General features: G+C 47.5%; 5 non-coding genes across 5 annotated transcripts; 3 read left to right on the top strand and 2 right to left on the bottom strand.

The window, feature by feature from the left end:
- The first annotated feature begins 2,245 nt into the window (after window positions 1–2,245).
- trnat-agu (transfer RNA threonine (anticodon AGU)) lies at window positions 2,246–2,319 on the top strand. The gene has a single exon. It is a non-coding gene; the product is annotated as a tRNA-Thr (tRNA).
- A 164-nt stretch (window positions 2,320–2,483) lies between these two features.
- trnan-guu (transfer RNA asparagine (anticodon GUU)) lies at window positions 2,484–2,557 on the bottom strand. Its single transcript has one exon. It is a non-coding gene; the product is annotated as a tRNA-Asn (tRNA).
- Window positions 2,558–3,151: 594 nt separating this feature from the next.
- Window positions 3,152–3,225, top strand: trnat-ugu (transfer RNA threonine (anticodon UGU)). The gene has a single exon. It is a non-coding gene; the product is annotated as a tRNA-Thr (tRNA).
- A 164-nt stretch (window positions 3,226–3,389) lies between these two features.
- Window positions 3,390–3,463, bottom strand: trnan-guu (transfer RNA asparagine (anticodon GUU)). The gene has a single exon. It is a non-coding gene; the product is annotated as a tRNA-Asn (tRNA).
- Window positions 3,464–9,292: 5,829 nt separating this feature from the next.
- Window positions 9,293–9,381, top strand: trnay-gua (transfer RNA tyrosine (anticodon GUA)). Its single transcript is given in 2 exon segments — window positions 9,293–9,329; window positions 9,346–9,381. It is a non-coding gene; the product is annotated as a tRNA-Tyr (tRNA).
- The last annotated feature ends 6,634 nt before the right edge of the window (window positions 9,382–16,015 follow it).

The raw sequence follows: 16,015 nt of genomic DNA, 5'->3' as shown, positions 1-16,015 counted from the left end.
AGTTAGATATCGAGAGTCATAGATAGATAGATAGATAGATGGATGGATGGATGGACGGCAAGGCAAGCATCTGATTGACAGTGGTCCGTGATCTGCTGTTATGCTACAATGCTACTGACCATTGGGGGAGCGATAGCAAGCAAGAGAGTTAGATATCGAGAGTCATAGATAGATAGATAGATAGATAGATAGATGGATGGATGGACGGCAAGGCAAGCATCTGATTGACAGTGGTCCATGTTCTGCTGTTATGCTACAATGATACTGACCATTGGGGGAGCGATACCAAGCAAGAGAGTTAGATATCGAGAGTCATAGATAGATGGATGGATGGATGGACGGCAAGGCAAGCATCTGATTTACAGTGGTCCGTGATCTGATGTTATGCTACTATGCTACTGACCATTGGGAGAGCGATAGCAAGCAGGAGAGTTAGATATCGAGAGTCATAGACAGATAGATAGATAGATGGATGGATGGACGGCAAGGCAAGCATCTGATTGACAGTGGTCCGTGATCTGCTGTTATGCTACTATGCTACTGACCATTGAGGGAGCGATAGCAAGCAAGAGAATTAGATATCGAGAGTCATAGATAGATATATAGATGGATGGACGGCAAGGCAAGCATCTGATTGACAGTGGTCCGTGATCTGCTGTTATGCTACTATGCTACTGACCATTGGGGGAGCGATAGCAAGCAGGAGAGTTAGATATCGAGAGTCATAGACAGATAGATAGATAGATGGATGGATGGACGGCAAGGCAAGCATCTGATTGACAGTGGTCCGTGATCTGCTGTTATGCTACTATGCTACTGACCATTGAGGGAGCGATAGCAAGCAAGAGAATTAGATATCGAGAGTCATAGATAGATATATAGATGGATGGACGGCAAGGCAAGCATCTGATTGACAGTGGTCCGTGATCTGCTGTTATGCTACTATGCTACTGACCATTGAGGGAGCGATAGCAAGCAAGAGAATTAGATATCGAGAGTCATAGATAGATATATAGATGGATGGACGGCAAGGCAAGCATCTGATTGACAGTGGTCCGTGATCTGCTGTTATGCTACTATGCTACTGACCATTGGGGGAGCGATAGCAAGCAAGAGAGTTAGATATCAAGAGTCATAGATAGATAGATAGATGGATGGATGGACGGCAAGGCAAGCATCTGATTGACAGTGGTCCGTGATCTGCTGTTATGCTACAATGCTACTGACCATTGGGGGAGCGATAGCAAGCAAGAGAGTTAGATATCGAGAGTCATAGATAGATAGATAGATAGATAGATGGATGGATGGACGGCAAGGCAAGCATCTGATTGACAGTGGTCCATGTTCTGCTGTTATGCTACAATGATACTGACCATTGGGGGAGCGATACCAAGCAAGAGAGTTAGATATCGAGAGTCATAGATAGATGGATGGATGGATGGACGGCAAGGCAAGCATCTGATTTACAGTGGTCCGTGATCTGCTGTTATGCTACTATGCTACTGACCATTGGGGAACGATAGCATGCAAGAGAGTTAGATATCGAGAGTCATAGCTAGATAGATAGATAGATGGATGGATGGACGGCAAGGCAAGCATCTGATTGACAGTGGTCTGTGATCTGCTGTTATGCTACTATGCTACTGACCTTTGAGGGAGCGATAGCAAGCAAGAGATTTAGATATCGAGAGTCATCGATAGATATATAGATGGATGGACGGCAAGGCAAGCATCTGATTGACAGTGGTCCGTGATCTGCTGTTATGCTACTATGCTACTGACCATTGGGGGAGCGATAGCAAGCAAGAGAGTTAGATAGCGAGAGTCATAGATAGATAGATAGATAGATAGATGGATGGATGGACGGCAAGGCAAGCATCTGATTGACAGTGGTCCGTGAACTGCTGTTATGCTACTATGCTACTGACCATTGGGGGAGCGATAGCAAGCAAGAGAGTTAGATATCGAGAGTCATAGATAGATAGATAGATAGATAGATGGATGGATGGATGGCAAGGCAAGCATCTGATTGACAGTGGTCCGTGATCTGCTGTTATGCTACTATGCTACTGACCATTGGGGGAGCGATAGCAAGCAAGAGAGTTATATATCGAGAGTCATAGATAGACAGATAGATAGATAGATAGATGGATGGATGGATGGATGGACGGCAAGGCAAGCACCTGATTGACAGCGGTCCGTGATCTGCTGTTATGCTACTATCAGCAGCAGCAGCGGCAGATTTGGCGCCGAGGCTTAGTTGGTTAAAGCGCCTGTCTAGTAAACAGGAGGTCCTGGGTTCAAATCCCAGCGGTGCCTTGGTTTATGTTGGCCTAGGCAATGGAAAGGAAGTTTCTAAACGCTCGATACATTTTTGCAAGATGGCCGTCCGCAGCAAGCAGCTTAAGGTTACTGTAGCCGCAGTCTGGCAAGCTGACCGCCAGAAGTAGAAACAATAACAAGGGGCGGGGGGAAAAGTGGGCCGTCCCTGGGTGGGTTCGAACCACCATCCTTTCGGTTAACAGCCGAACGCGCTGACCGATTGCGCCACAGAGACAGACGGAGGTGTTGCGGTTGCTGCAGTCGTGCAGTTCCTTCACAGTTGCCAGAAATCATTTCCAGCACACGATTTTCTTTGTCGTTGAATGCAACATACGTGACCATTGGGGGAGCGATAGCAAGCAAGAGAGTTAGATATCGAGAGTCATAGATAGATAGATAGATAGATGGATGGATGGATGGACGGCAAGGCAAGCATCTGATTGCAAGATAGGCTTATCGTAAAGCCATCAGAGGACGTAATGAACCGGAAAGCCAACTGGACAGACGCCGGTTTGTAAAGATGAACCAGAACCCAAAGGTCACGCGCTACGGCCAACATCCAATTCCCATTGCCGCCCCTGGACAGTCGCAACAGGGAGCTTGTTGCTCCTCTCAACCTTACGTTTTCACCTCTGTGTGCTTCCTTTGTTGCAGCCTGCATCCAGATTTTGTTTTGTTTTGTTTTGTTTTGTTTTGTTTTGTTTTGTTTTGTTTTGTTTTGTTTTGTTTTGTTTTGTTTTGTTTTGTTTTGTTTTGTTTTGTTTTGTTTTGTTTTGTTTTGTTTTGTGCCTTACACCTGAGTGTAGGCACTGGGGAAAGAGAGAGTCCTGGCACCGTGGCTTAGTTGGTCAAAGCACCTGTCTTGTAAACAGGAAACCCTGGGTTCGACTCCCAGCAGTGCCTTGGTTTATGTTGGCCTAGGCAATAGAAAGGAAGTTTCTAAACGCTCAATACATTTTTGCAAGATGGCCGTCCGCAGCAAGCAGCTTAAGGTTACTGTAGCCGCAGTCTGGCAAGCTGACCGCCAGAAGTAGAAACAATAACAAGGGGCGGGGGGAAAAGTGGGCCGTCCCTGGGTGGATTCGAACCACCATCCTTTTGGTTAACAGCCAAACACGCTGACCGATTGCGCCACAGAGACAGACAGAGGTGTTGTGTTTGCTGCAGTCGTGCAGTTCCTTCACAGTTGCCAAAAATCATTTCCAGCACACGATTTTCTTTGTCGTTGAATGCAACATACGTGACCATTGGGGGAGCGATAGCAAGCAAGAGAGTTAGATAACAAGAGTCATAGATAGATAGATAGATAGATGGATGGACGGCAAGGCAAGCATCTGATTGACAGTGGTCCATGATCTGCTGTTATGCTACTATGCTACTGACCATTGGGGGAGCGATAGCAAGCAAGAGAGTTAGATATCGAGAGTCATTGATAGATAGATAGATAGATAGATGGATGGATGGACGGCAAGGCAAGCATCTGATTGACAGTGGTCCGTGATCTGCTGTTATACTACTATGCTACTGACCATTGGGGGAGCGATAGCAAGCAAGAGAGTTAGATATCGAGAGTCATAGATAGATAGATAGATAGATAGATGGATGGACGGCAAGGCAAGCATCTGATTGACAGTGGTCCGTGATCTGCTGATTTGCTACTATGCTACTGACCATTGGGGGAGCGATAGCAAGCAAGAGAGGTAGATATCAAGAGTCATAGATTGATAGATAGATAGATGGATGGATGGACGGCAAGGCAAGCATCTGATTGACAGTGGTCCGTGATCTGCTGTTATGCTACAATGCTACTGACCATTGGGGGAGCGATAGCAAGCAAGAGAGTTAGATATCAAGAGTCATAGATAGATAGATAGATTGATGGATGGATGGACGGCAAGGCAAGCATCTGATTGACAGTGGTCCGTGATCTGCTGTTATGCTACAATGCTACTGACCATTGGGGGAGCGATAGCAAGCAAGAGAGTTAGATATCAAGAGTCATAGATAGATAGATGGATGGATGGATGGACGGCAAGGCAAGCATCTGATTGACAGTGGTCCGTGATCTGCTGTTATGCTACTATGCTACTGACCATTGGGGGAGCGATAGCAAGCAAGAGAGTTAGATATCGAGAGTCATTGATAGATAGATAGATAGATGGATGGATGGATGGACGGCAAGGCAAGCATCTGATTGACAGTGGTCCGTGATCTGCTGTTATGCTACTATGCAACTGACCATTGGGGGAGCGATAGCAAGCAAGAGAGTTAGATATCAAGAGTCATAGATAGATAGATGGATGGATGGACGGCAAGGCAAGCATCTGATTGACAGTGGTCCGTGATCTGCTGTTATGCTACTATGCTACTGACCATTGGGGGAGCGATAGCAAGCAAGAGAGTTAGATATCGAGAGTCATAGATAGATAGATAGATAGATGGATGGACGGCAAGGCAAGCATCTGATTGACAGTGGTCCGTGATCTGCTGTTATGCTACTATGCTACTGACCATTGGGGGAGCGATAGCAAGCAAGAGAGTTAGATATCGAGAGTCATAGATAGATAGATAGATAGATGGATGGATGGACGGCAAGGCAAGCATCTGATTGACAGTGGTCCGTGATCTGCTGTTATGCTACTATGCTACTGACCATTGGGGGAGCGATAGCAAGCAAGAGAGTTAGATATCAAGAGTCATAGATAGATAGATAGATGGATGGATGGACGGCAAGGCAAGCATCTGATTGACAGTGGTCCGTGATCTGCTGTTATGCTACTATGCTACTGACCATTGGGGGAGCGATAGCAAGCAAGAGAGTTAGATATCGAGAGTCATGGATAGATAGATAGATAGATGGATGGACGGCAAGGCAAGCATCTGATTGACAGTGGTCCATGATCTGTTGTTATGCTACTATGCTACTGACCATTGGGGGAGCGATAGCAAGCAAGAGAGTTAGATATCGAGAGTCATAGATAGATAGATAGATAGATGGATGGATGGATGGACGGCAAGGCAAGCACCTGATTGACAGTGGTCCGTGATCTGCTGTTATGCTACTATGCTACTGACCATTGGGGGAGCGATAGCAAGCAAGAGAGTTAGATATCGAGAGTCATAGATAGATAGATAGATAGATGGATGGACGGCAAGGCAAGCATCTGATTGACAGTGGTCCGTGATCTGCTGTTATGCTACTATGCTACTGACCATTGGGGGAGCGATAGCAAGCAAGAGAGTTAGATATCGAGAGTCATTGATAGATAGATAGATACATGGATGGATGGATGGACGGCAAGGCAAGCATCTGATTGACAGTGGTCCGTGAACTGCTGTTATGCTACTATGCTACTGACCATTGGGGGAGCGATAGCAAGCAAGAGAGTTAGATATCGAGAGTCATAGATAGATAGATAGATAGATGGATGGATGGACGGCAAGGCAAGCATCTGATTGACAGTGGTCCGTGATCTGCTCTTATGCTACTATGCTACTGACCATTGGGGGAGCGATAGCAAGCAAGAGAGTTAGATATCGAGAGTCATAGATAGATAGATAGATAGATAGATAGATAGATAGATAGATGGATGGATGGACAGCAAGGCAAGCATCTGATTGACAGTGGTCCGTGATCTGCTGTTATGCTACTGACCATTGGGGGAGCGATAGCAAGCAAGAGAGTTAGATATCAATAGTCATAGATAGATAGATGGATGGATGGATGGACGGCAAGGCAAGCATCTGATTGACAGTGGTCCGTGATCTGCTGTTATGCTACTGACCATTGGGGGAGCGATAGCAAGCAAGAGAGTTAGATATCGAGAGTCATAGATAGATAGATAGATAGATGGATGGATGGACGGCAAGGCAAGCATCTGATTGACAGTGGTTCTTGATCTGCTGTAATGCTACTATGCTACTGACCATTGGGGGAGCGATAGCAAGCAAGAGAGTTAGATATCGAGAGTCATAGATAGATAGATAGATAGATGGATGGATGGACGGCAAGGCAAGCATCTGATTGACAGTGGTCCGTGATCTGCTGTTATGCTACTATGCTACTGACCATTGGGGGAGCGATCGCAAGCAAGAGAGTTAGATATCAAGAGTCATAGATAGATAGATAGATAGATGGATGGACGGCAAGGCAAGCATCTGATTGACAGTGGTCCGTGATCTGCTGTTATGCTACTATGCTACTGACCATTGGGGGAGCGATAGCAAGCAAGAGAGTTAGATATCGAGAGACATAGATACATAGATAGATAGATGGATGGATGGATGGACGGCAAGGCAAGCATCTGATTGACAGTGGTCTGTGATCTGCTGTTATGCAACTATGCTACTGACCATTGGGGGAGCGATAGCAAGGAAGAAATTTAGATATCGAGAGTCATAGATAGATGGATGGATGTATGGACGGCAAGGCAAGCATCTGATTGACAGTGGTCCGTGATCTGCTGTTATGCTACAATGCTACTGACCATTGGGGGAGCGATAGCAAGCAAGAGAGTTAGATATCGAGAGTCATAGATAGATAGATAGATAGATAGATGGATGGATGGACGGCAAGGCAAGCATCTGATTGACAGTGGTTCTTGATCTGCTGTTATGCTACTATGCTACTGACCATTGGGGGAGCGATAGCAAGCAAGAGAGTTAGATATCGAGAGTCATAGATAGATAGATAGATAGATAGATGGATGGATGGATGGACGGCAAGGCAAGCACCTGATTGACAGTGGTCCGTGATCCTAACCGTAACCCTAACCCTAACCCCTAACCCCTAACCCCTAACCCTAACCCTAAAATATAATTAGCCCACAATTTAACTAGGCACTCAAACCAACCTCTAAACCCAATCCCTAAACCTAACCATTATTCAAATGTAACCCTCAATCCTATCCCCAATAATCAATTTCACAACTTATCCTTAAATTTATTCCCCATAACTTATTTACCCCCCAAAACAAAACCCAGACTCCCTTAAAAACCTAGGTAATAGACTTCCAGACTCTATAATTAAATTTTAATCCCAATTCCATACATTCCCCTTACTTTTAAGACGTATTCTTGTACATACAAACTTCACATCATTCAATTACACCACATCTCATCCCACTGAATTACCTTAACAAAACAGACTATAGAACGAATACTTTCGGATGCATCTTTTAAGGACACAACAATAGCCTCAACACCTGTGAGTGCCAGTGCACTTGAGGATGTCAGAGGAACCAAAGGTTTGATTCACCTGACAACCTCAATAACCTATTTTTTTAAACCTAACCCTAACCCTAACCCTAACCCTAATGACCTGTGGCCCCATGCCATGCAGAAGTCCACAGCTATGCGTGTCAGCATGCCCTGCTCCTCATCCCCAATGTGCCACTTGTAAGAACTGTGTAAAAAGCGACAGAGAACGTGATCAGCAAAGAAACACAATTCTCCTGAGAACGACAATCATCGTGCCGATCGTAATCTCAGTGCATACCTGGATGCCCAACAAGCCAAGCCAGTGGTTCCCAAGCGTTGTAATGCCACCGCACACTTTGCTGAGACCAAAAACCTTCGCGGCGCACCAACTTGAAAAAAAATGAGGATTTACTAGGTATTGTCTCACCTGAATGGCAACAGGGTGCTAAAACTATTATGACACATTGCACATTGCATGTTAAAGTATGTCAGTAAGGGAGTAATTAAAAGGGCAAATGTATGAAGTGCAAGGAGTGACCTTTAGTGGTTAGGTAAAAAAGTAGACAGACAAACTAAATAATTACTTGATACAAATCATTTATTTAGTGCAGACAGACCAAGACCAGACACAATAAACTATTCGCAGTAAATATAAATTCACAGCGAAATAGGTTCAGTTCACAATATCCTATAACAAGCTCTATTCAACGAAACGGTTAAACGTTACAAAGGGCATTACAATTGTTGAAAAACAATAGCACACGGATCAAACATGCTATCCCCGCCGTTTTATTCGATTTGATTAGACGTTTCGCGACCGAAATGTTTTGTGTTCGGACTGAACGCACACCTGAGCCGAGCACGATCACAATACATATCCACAGTAAATCTATGCAGTATCATATTGTAATCGTTTCGGTTTGTTATCAACCCTTCCGGATCCAAAACCAGGAGTCAGACACCCTTTTCGGTGGACACGCTGTTGACTTCTCACAAGCACCATCCGCCTTCACAAAGGCAGCGCTAGCAGTGGAAAGAACGAAGAACTGCAGGAGAAACGCCGGGGCTATTTAGAGCCCGATTATTCATCAAAGAGGGGGGAAACCAAAGCCAAATGAGACTTAGAGGAACAGGAGACATCCAACAACAGTACACAACGGTACAGTACACAATCAATACATAACAATTAACAGGCCCTCAATTCACTCTTTACAGTCCTTTCTCTTATCTCCCAGCAGCCCCTACGGAGATGGCCGCATATTAATCGAGAGGGGTGGTGCTGCCTCTCCATCTCCGTTACAGTATCAAAAAAATAAGCCTACCAAAAGGGCAAGAACAAACACATTGAATAATATTGATAAAATAGATTTCGTTCACCAGTCCAACTTAGAAAAAGGACAAGCAGAGTGCAAGATAAAAAGGAATTCACCATCTGTCCCTTTCATCAATTGCCTTTCAGTACCACTGATAGCACTGCAACTCAGTGTAGGTGTGCGTTCAGTCCGGCAAACACAACATTTCAGTTATGAAACGCTTTCTACAGGTGATGTATAAATGTAACATTTTCACAAATTTGAATAAGTTTGATTTGATACAAGATTCATGAAGTTGACCTAACGAAATGACATAATATTTTTGAGGGGATAAAAATCTCAAGACACAATTGGGTAGTCCTCAAGGCACACGGGTTGAAAACCACTGAGCCAAGCCACGGTGCTTCTTGCATTTGCACGGCCACTGAGACTGTCAGGGGAAGGTGGTGAGAGGCTTCCCTTCGATAGCTCAGTTGGTAGAGCGGAGGACTGTAGGTTTCAGGCAGCGGGCATCCTTAGGTCGCTGGTTCAATTCCGGCTCGAAGGAAGCCGTGCTTATGGTTTGACGTCGGTTTTGGACGAGCTCCCAAATGTCAAGCCGTTGGAATTGCATGAGGACAAGGAGAAAACCCCGGAAATTCGGATTTGTAGTCGAGAACTCGCATTGCCCAAACATCTCATATGCATGTGACCCTTTTCACCCTGAGCCCAGGGTGTCTGCTGAGAAAGAAGTAGTGAGAAATGACAATCGGTCGTCTGCACGCCTCCCCCCCCCCCCCAAAAAAAAAAAAAAGGAAAAAACGGCGGGAAAATTCGCCCGCATCGAAAGGGGTCGATAGATCCGCTGCGACGCAGGAGTGCGAGAGGGAGAGCTGCCGCAGTGCGACAAACCGCCCGCGACGCAAGCACCAGATGTCCGCGATGCCAAGGGGAACCGGCGCGCTGCGGAGAACCTGACCAAAATATGGAACGCTTCAAGAATTTGCGTGTCATCCTTGCGCCCAGATAGGCTGAATGTGCTCTGTATCGACATACTAAAATGTAACCAATGGGAACGACTGCTTTTTCTAAAATTCCACTGAAATTGGCAGCCTCAGCCTGCATGGATTGCTTACAATTGCCGCTGGAACAACCCCCGATTTCCCACGCCACTCAATGTGTTTTCTTTCAGCTGGTTGGCTACATGACCCGGAGAGGCGGGCTTTGCGGGTGGACTTCTAATAGTAAATACGTGTTTTGTCAGACGTTGCCTAGGGAGTGAAAAGAATCTTTGAGACTTACAGACAGACATACAGACAGACATCAATATCTCTCTCTCTGTCTCTATCTATATATATATATTCTATCAATCTAGCTTTATCTTTATCTATCGATCTATTTTTCTATCTATGCCTCCCTCCATCCCTCCCTCCCTCCCTCCTTCTTTCCTTCCTTCCTTCCTTCCTTCCTATTATTTTATTTTTTGCTATCGATCCACGTAAGTAAGCATTTTCTTAATTGATCAATCGGTCTGTCGATTAATGTGTTAATACGATCTGTTTATATGACCTGCTGTGTTTGCGGTGTTATTTCATGCTTTTTATACATTTGATAATAACCCTGGTGTTTTGTGTAAGGTATGTGTCTTCTATACTGTTGAGAGAGAAGTGTTTTGAACCGTAAAAAAGTCAAAGATACGTTTCACTGCGTCACATAATGATAAGAATAAGAATAGTATTAATAATAATGATTATTATTATTATTATTATTATTATTATTATTATTATTATTATTATTATTATTCCATCCATCCATCCATCCATCCATTCATTTTCGAAACTGCTTATCCTGGTGAGGGTCGTGGGGAAGCCGGAGACGATATTATTATTATTATTATTATTATTAGTCATTGTGTCACATCATCATCATAATAGTATTAATAATGGTATTAAAATACTATTTAGTAGTAGTAGTATGTGCTGCATTGAAACATAAAACAGAAAAAATCGTGTAGCGTTTCACTGCGTCACATCATCATCATCATAATAATAGTAATAATAATGAGGATGATGATAATAGTACTAGTACGAATCATAATACGAATAATTGTAGCAGTGATACAAGGTATATGATGAATTATAACATATCTTGTATTATTTGTTGTCATTTAATTGAAAGTATTGTTATTTTTTAATATTATTATTATTATTATTATTATTATTATTATTATTATTATTACTATTATTATTACTATTCATAATAATAATAAAACATACTAATTGTAATGATCTCCTTATTCAATATTGTTTGTCAGTGACTTCCTGACTATTTGTACCTGCTGTACAGGAACATGAAGGCCACCCCACAGTTCAGCTCCCTGCTGGTCCTGCAAGCCACAACTGAAGCTAAAAGCGTCGCGTCTGCCACCAAGTCCTCCAGCGATCCATTTGTCCCCCTCACACCTCTTGAGTCCGGAAGGATGCTGTGGCCCGCATCCTGTCTCAGGGGGGTGACCCCGGGAATGCCAAACTGGTACTCAGCCAGAGTACCCTGCAGTTTGGCAGGTACCGGGGTCAGACATTCAAGTGGATCCTGGAGAACGACGGTGGGTACGCCGTGTCTCTCGTGGCCGCTCATCAGAAGGAGCGGGAGATGGACATGTCTGACACGGTGTACATGGCCAACAAGGACGCGCTGGCCAGCTACGCCTGTGGCTTCCCAAAAGTCACCATCGCTGTGGGTGACCGGAGGGCCAGGAATGCCACCCGCGCCATGGCGTCCCAGAGTGGCCGGGAGGACCAGCAGGTGGTGGGCTTCAGGGCCCACAAGGGCCAGACCTGGCAGGAGCTCTACGAGGCCACAGACAAGGAGAGGAGAGGGTGTGTATTAATCTATTCTAATAACTATTGCCTACTCTAGTTTATGTATGTTTCAGGGAATTAAGAGCACCCTGGCCTGCAGTTGTATAGTCAGTGTAGTTGTAGTTAGACAGAGAACCTGGGTTTATTACAGGTATGTGAGATGGATAAGGAGGCAGACTCCCCAGCCCGGAACGCAGATGGCCAAATTCCTGGCATACATCCTGCGGCGGGACAGGGAGTCACAGGCCCAGAAGCCAGCAGCACAGCCTGCCTCCTCCCAGCCCACACCCTCGGTGCCTGCACCCTGCCAGCCTCCCAGGACGAGTGCCTCGCAGTCGACTCCCACCTTCTCCTCGTCTGCCACCAAGTCCAGAGCTCCAGTGGCAAAAGGTTCATTTTGTGGAAGTGTGTGATTTGAGCAATTAGAATTAATTGTAGTTTATTAAGGCAGCAATTAGGTAAACAGTTATACCAGGGCTATCACACAATTTAAAGTTCACACTTAAAACAGACCGACGGCAAACACACGATAATCGCACACATTTTGTGATTTCAAAAACAAAATACACCAGTTACCATGACCCCTGTACCAAATGCCCACCGTTACAGCGCACGTTTACTCCTCCTTCCAACGGTGTCCAGGAAGGAGCGCCCGTCACTGGCCTTCAGCAACGATGCACTCACTGACGCTGAGCTGCTGGCAGCTGTGGAGGACATGGCCCCCCCACGTAAGTCTTCACGCAGCTGTTACAAATATCAGCCTATTTCAATACATGTCTAAATGTCAGTCATTTCAGGTTCAAGATGGAGTTCTTGCCATTTGGCACAAACTAACTTGTATTGTTGTATTTTGTTAGCTTAAGATGGATGGATCTCCCAGTGTAAGGTAAGTGAGATGGACCCGGGGTCCACACGGTGCTTTGGCTACATATCGCTTTACAGTCACCTCGTCTGCCCTGCCTCGACACCCCCAAGTATCTGTGACCCCTGGCTTTATGCGCTGAGCTGCATGTTTGCTATGCGTTGCATCCTCACCGTGTGTGCTGTGCATGTGGAGTGGCACGCTGTGATATAGTGTAGTGGCATGGCGTGATGTAGTGGCATGGTGTGATATGATGTAGTGGCACAGTAACATGGTTGATTGAATGATAAGGCTTCATAGACCTAGTCACCTTGGAATTAACATAGATTTGGATAATTTCACCATTAGTTACATCTCTGTTGTTGCGAGATTTTGAATCTCCCGTTTTATCTCTAGTGTCTTCAGTGCAGGAGCCGGGGGCAGCGGCCATGGCTAGCTCAGCTCAGCAGCCGACACCGCTCGGTTCAGCGGAGCAGCCTGGTGGGGGTAAGAGTGGTGTGTGTGTGTGTGTGTGTGTGAGTGTGTCTTTGTGTGTTTGTTAAATCTGGGTGCAGTATCCGTAGTGTCCTGGCAACTCCTGTCACTGTCTGTCTGTCTGTCTGTCTGTCTGTCCCTGTGTTTCTGCAGGTCCTGCTTCCTGAGGGCTGGAAGCAGACGCTGCCCGCTGAGCAGCTGCAGTGGGTCTCCAAGGCCCTGTTCACTAGGAGCAGGTTTGGGAAGCTGGAGCTGACCTCGGACCTGCGTCTGTGGTTGTTCCCTCCCTAGCCCTGCCCAGTGTATCGGCAGCCCCCGGCCTCTCCCAGCCTGCACTTCGCTCGGCCGCTGTTCCTGTGGATGCCCTACCGCATTTGGGCTGTGAAGCTCACCTGCATCCAGCCCCAGTGTGAGGGACACAGGCTCAAAGAAGTACGCAGGCTGGTCCGGAGATGTGCTGCAGCAGCTGGATGTGGCTCATCGGAGCCAGTTCCCGGCCATCCTCACCTACCCGTATGGAGACAATTCACCACACAGCATCTGTGCTTTCCCTCCCCCCCTCCCTCTCTGCTGAAATGTTTCCTGAACTCTAACTGCTGTACTGCTGTGTCTTGGGCAGGCTGTCCTGCGACTACACGGTGCTGAGTCTCATGAGGGAGCACACCCTGGGGAACAGCGCCACCCGGCTGTGCAAACAGCTGCAGGAGCAGCACAGCGAGGCGTGGCAGCGTAAAAACCCTGCGGTACCTCGCAGACTGCGAGCCCTTTGTGACCTCTGCACCTGTAGTCCCGAGCTTCCGGCCACCGCCACCCATGCCACCGGTGCCTGGACCCAAGTGGCTGCTGGCAGTGTATGACCTCGACGTGCTAGGGCAGCTGGCCGAGGTAAAGGCCCAGGTCACGTCTGTGTTCGGGTCCATTTTAAAACTGGACTCGACAAAGAAGGTGAGTATCGTCAGTCAGATTTTTTGTGCTGCGGTCTCAGCGGCCACTTGGTGCATCGTGGTGCCGCTCAGCTGAATGCATTACAATTAAAGACCTAATAACTTAATGTGTCTCATACATTTTTCAGTTGACCAGGAAGCTCGCAGGAGCAGCCACTGGCACGGCAGCGTGGGCCACCAACGTCGGCAATGAGTTCGGGCAGGTCCTGAACTCGGTGCTAACATGCGGAGAGGGTGAGGGGCTGCAGCCCATGGCTGCTGGGCTGGTGGAGTGGTACCGCTTGGCCGGAGAGGCTCCCCCTCAGATCCTGTATGTGGACTGGGACTGCTGCTCTGTGGCTGGACGGTCGAAGGTGGCCGGGGGGCACAGGATACGGAGCGGCTCATCCAGGAGCTGCTGGACATTTTTGACAGCAGGAGGGGGCTGGACACCATGGGCGTGCCGCTGCTGGACCACAAGCAGATCCAGGCCATCTGGAAGACACAGCGGCCCCACCTCGCCTGCATTCAGGACCCCGAGGGGGTGCAGCTGTATACCCAGACAGGGCAGCTGCGGAAGGGGGGTGTGCTGCTGCCAGTATACCGCTGCGCCTGTGGATCGATCTCCTTGGAGTCTTTCCACCTCCACCTGGCCCTTTTCATCCCAGGTTAGTGCCAGCTGCACCGCAAATAAAGACGCCAGATTCTATTATGCTTTTTGAACCCAGTGGATCAGTAGACTAGTTTTTTTTTCTGTAATTGTTACAGTACGTGTATATTTATATACTATGGCTTTGTGAAGAGTATATTTTGAACTGTATTGAAGTGTGTGTTTCTGTTTCCTCCTGCTCTGCTCAGGCACCAGTGCCAGCGATGTGCACTTCCTGGCATTTCTGCTGGAGGGCCTGGTGAGGTGGAACGCGGACCGTGCAGTGGCGGCCATGGAGGATGCTGGCAAGCTTCTGTGCTCCTACAGTGGCTCCTTGCAGAACGCCCTGGGCAACCTGAGCCAGAAGGTGCTGGCCAGGGACCTGTCGGAGGGGTTCGTGAAGTCAGGCGTGTACACGCGTCAGTGAGCGTGTCAGTGTGGGGGGTTGATTTGTAAGGTGCTCTTTAGCAGTGTTATGAAAATAATAAAAGCGGTGAACCCATGCTTCTGTTATGATTGTGTTGAAGGGGAGCTCATTGGGATCAAGTACCTGTACTCACAGACAGGGAAAGAGCTCCAACGTGTGCACAGCGACCCCAACGTCCCGGACGAGGCAGCTGGCCAAGACTCAGACAGGAAGGAGAGTGACGACGAGGGCTTTGAGGAAGACGATGACCCCACCATCTCCAACCCCTTCGCCCCGTCTGCTGCCCGACTGCCCCCGTCTCCTGTGCGGTCAAAGGCCCGACTGCCCCCGTCTCCTGCGCGGTCAATGGCCCGACTGCCCCCGTCTCCCGAGATGGAGCCCCCCTGCGCTGCAGGAGACGCCCCCCCGTTGCTAATCCCGAGGTGAGGAGGCAGTGATGGCGCTCAGCTCGTCTCTTACATTGTAGTGCACAAAACCCTGGAATGATAGCTATTGCCAGAACATGGTCCTGTAACTGACTGTCGTCTGTATCCTGTTGTTTCAGGAATCGTGCGGCCCTGATGGCGTTCCTGGGCTCCAGCACGTCCAGCAGTTGGCCAGCTGTCTGGTGGACCTGAGAGCCCAGGCATTCCTGACCAATCGCCAGGTGGCGGAGCTGGTACACCTGTGGCAGCAGCTCCCCGAGGGAGACAAGCAGCGCCTCTTGTACCCGTCCCGTCACAAGGACAGGCTGACTCAGGGGCGCTTCAAAGCTGGGAGGAGGTCTTCAGTCGCTCCGGGAGTGGACAGCTTGAAGAGGTGTGATATAAAGACACATTTTAAATCACTGCCGAGAAGCAGATGAATACGAGTATGTGCCTGTAAGTAGTGACTATGAGGTGTGAAGGATGCTTCCTAACACAGATCTCTTACCTGGTTGCAGGTGCATGGTGGGCGAGAACACGGGGCCAGCCCAGTGGCCGGACGCGAGCCGCTTGGTAGAGGCCATCTGACACCAAGCTCAAGC

Source organism: Amia ocellicauda, chromosome 2, assembly GCF_036373705.1.
Source record: "Amia ocellicauda isolate fAmiCal2 chromosome 2, fAmiCal2.hap1, whole genome shotgun sequence".
NCBI lineage: Eukaryota > Metazoa > Chordata > Actinopteri > Amiiformes > Amiidae > Amia > Amia ocellicauda.
The sequence above is the reverse complement of the archived record's forward strand: the minus strand, read 5'-3'. Positions and strand labels throughout refer to the sequence as shown.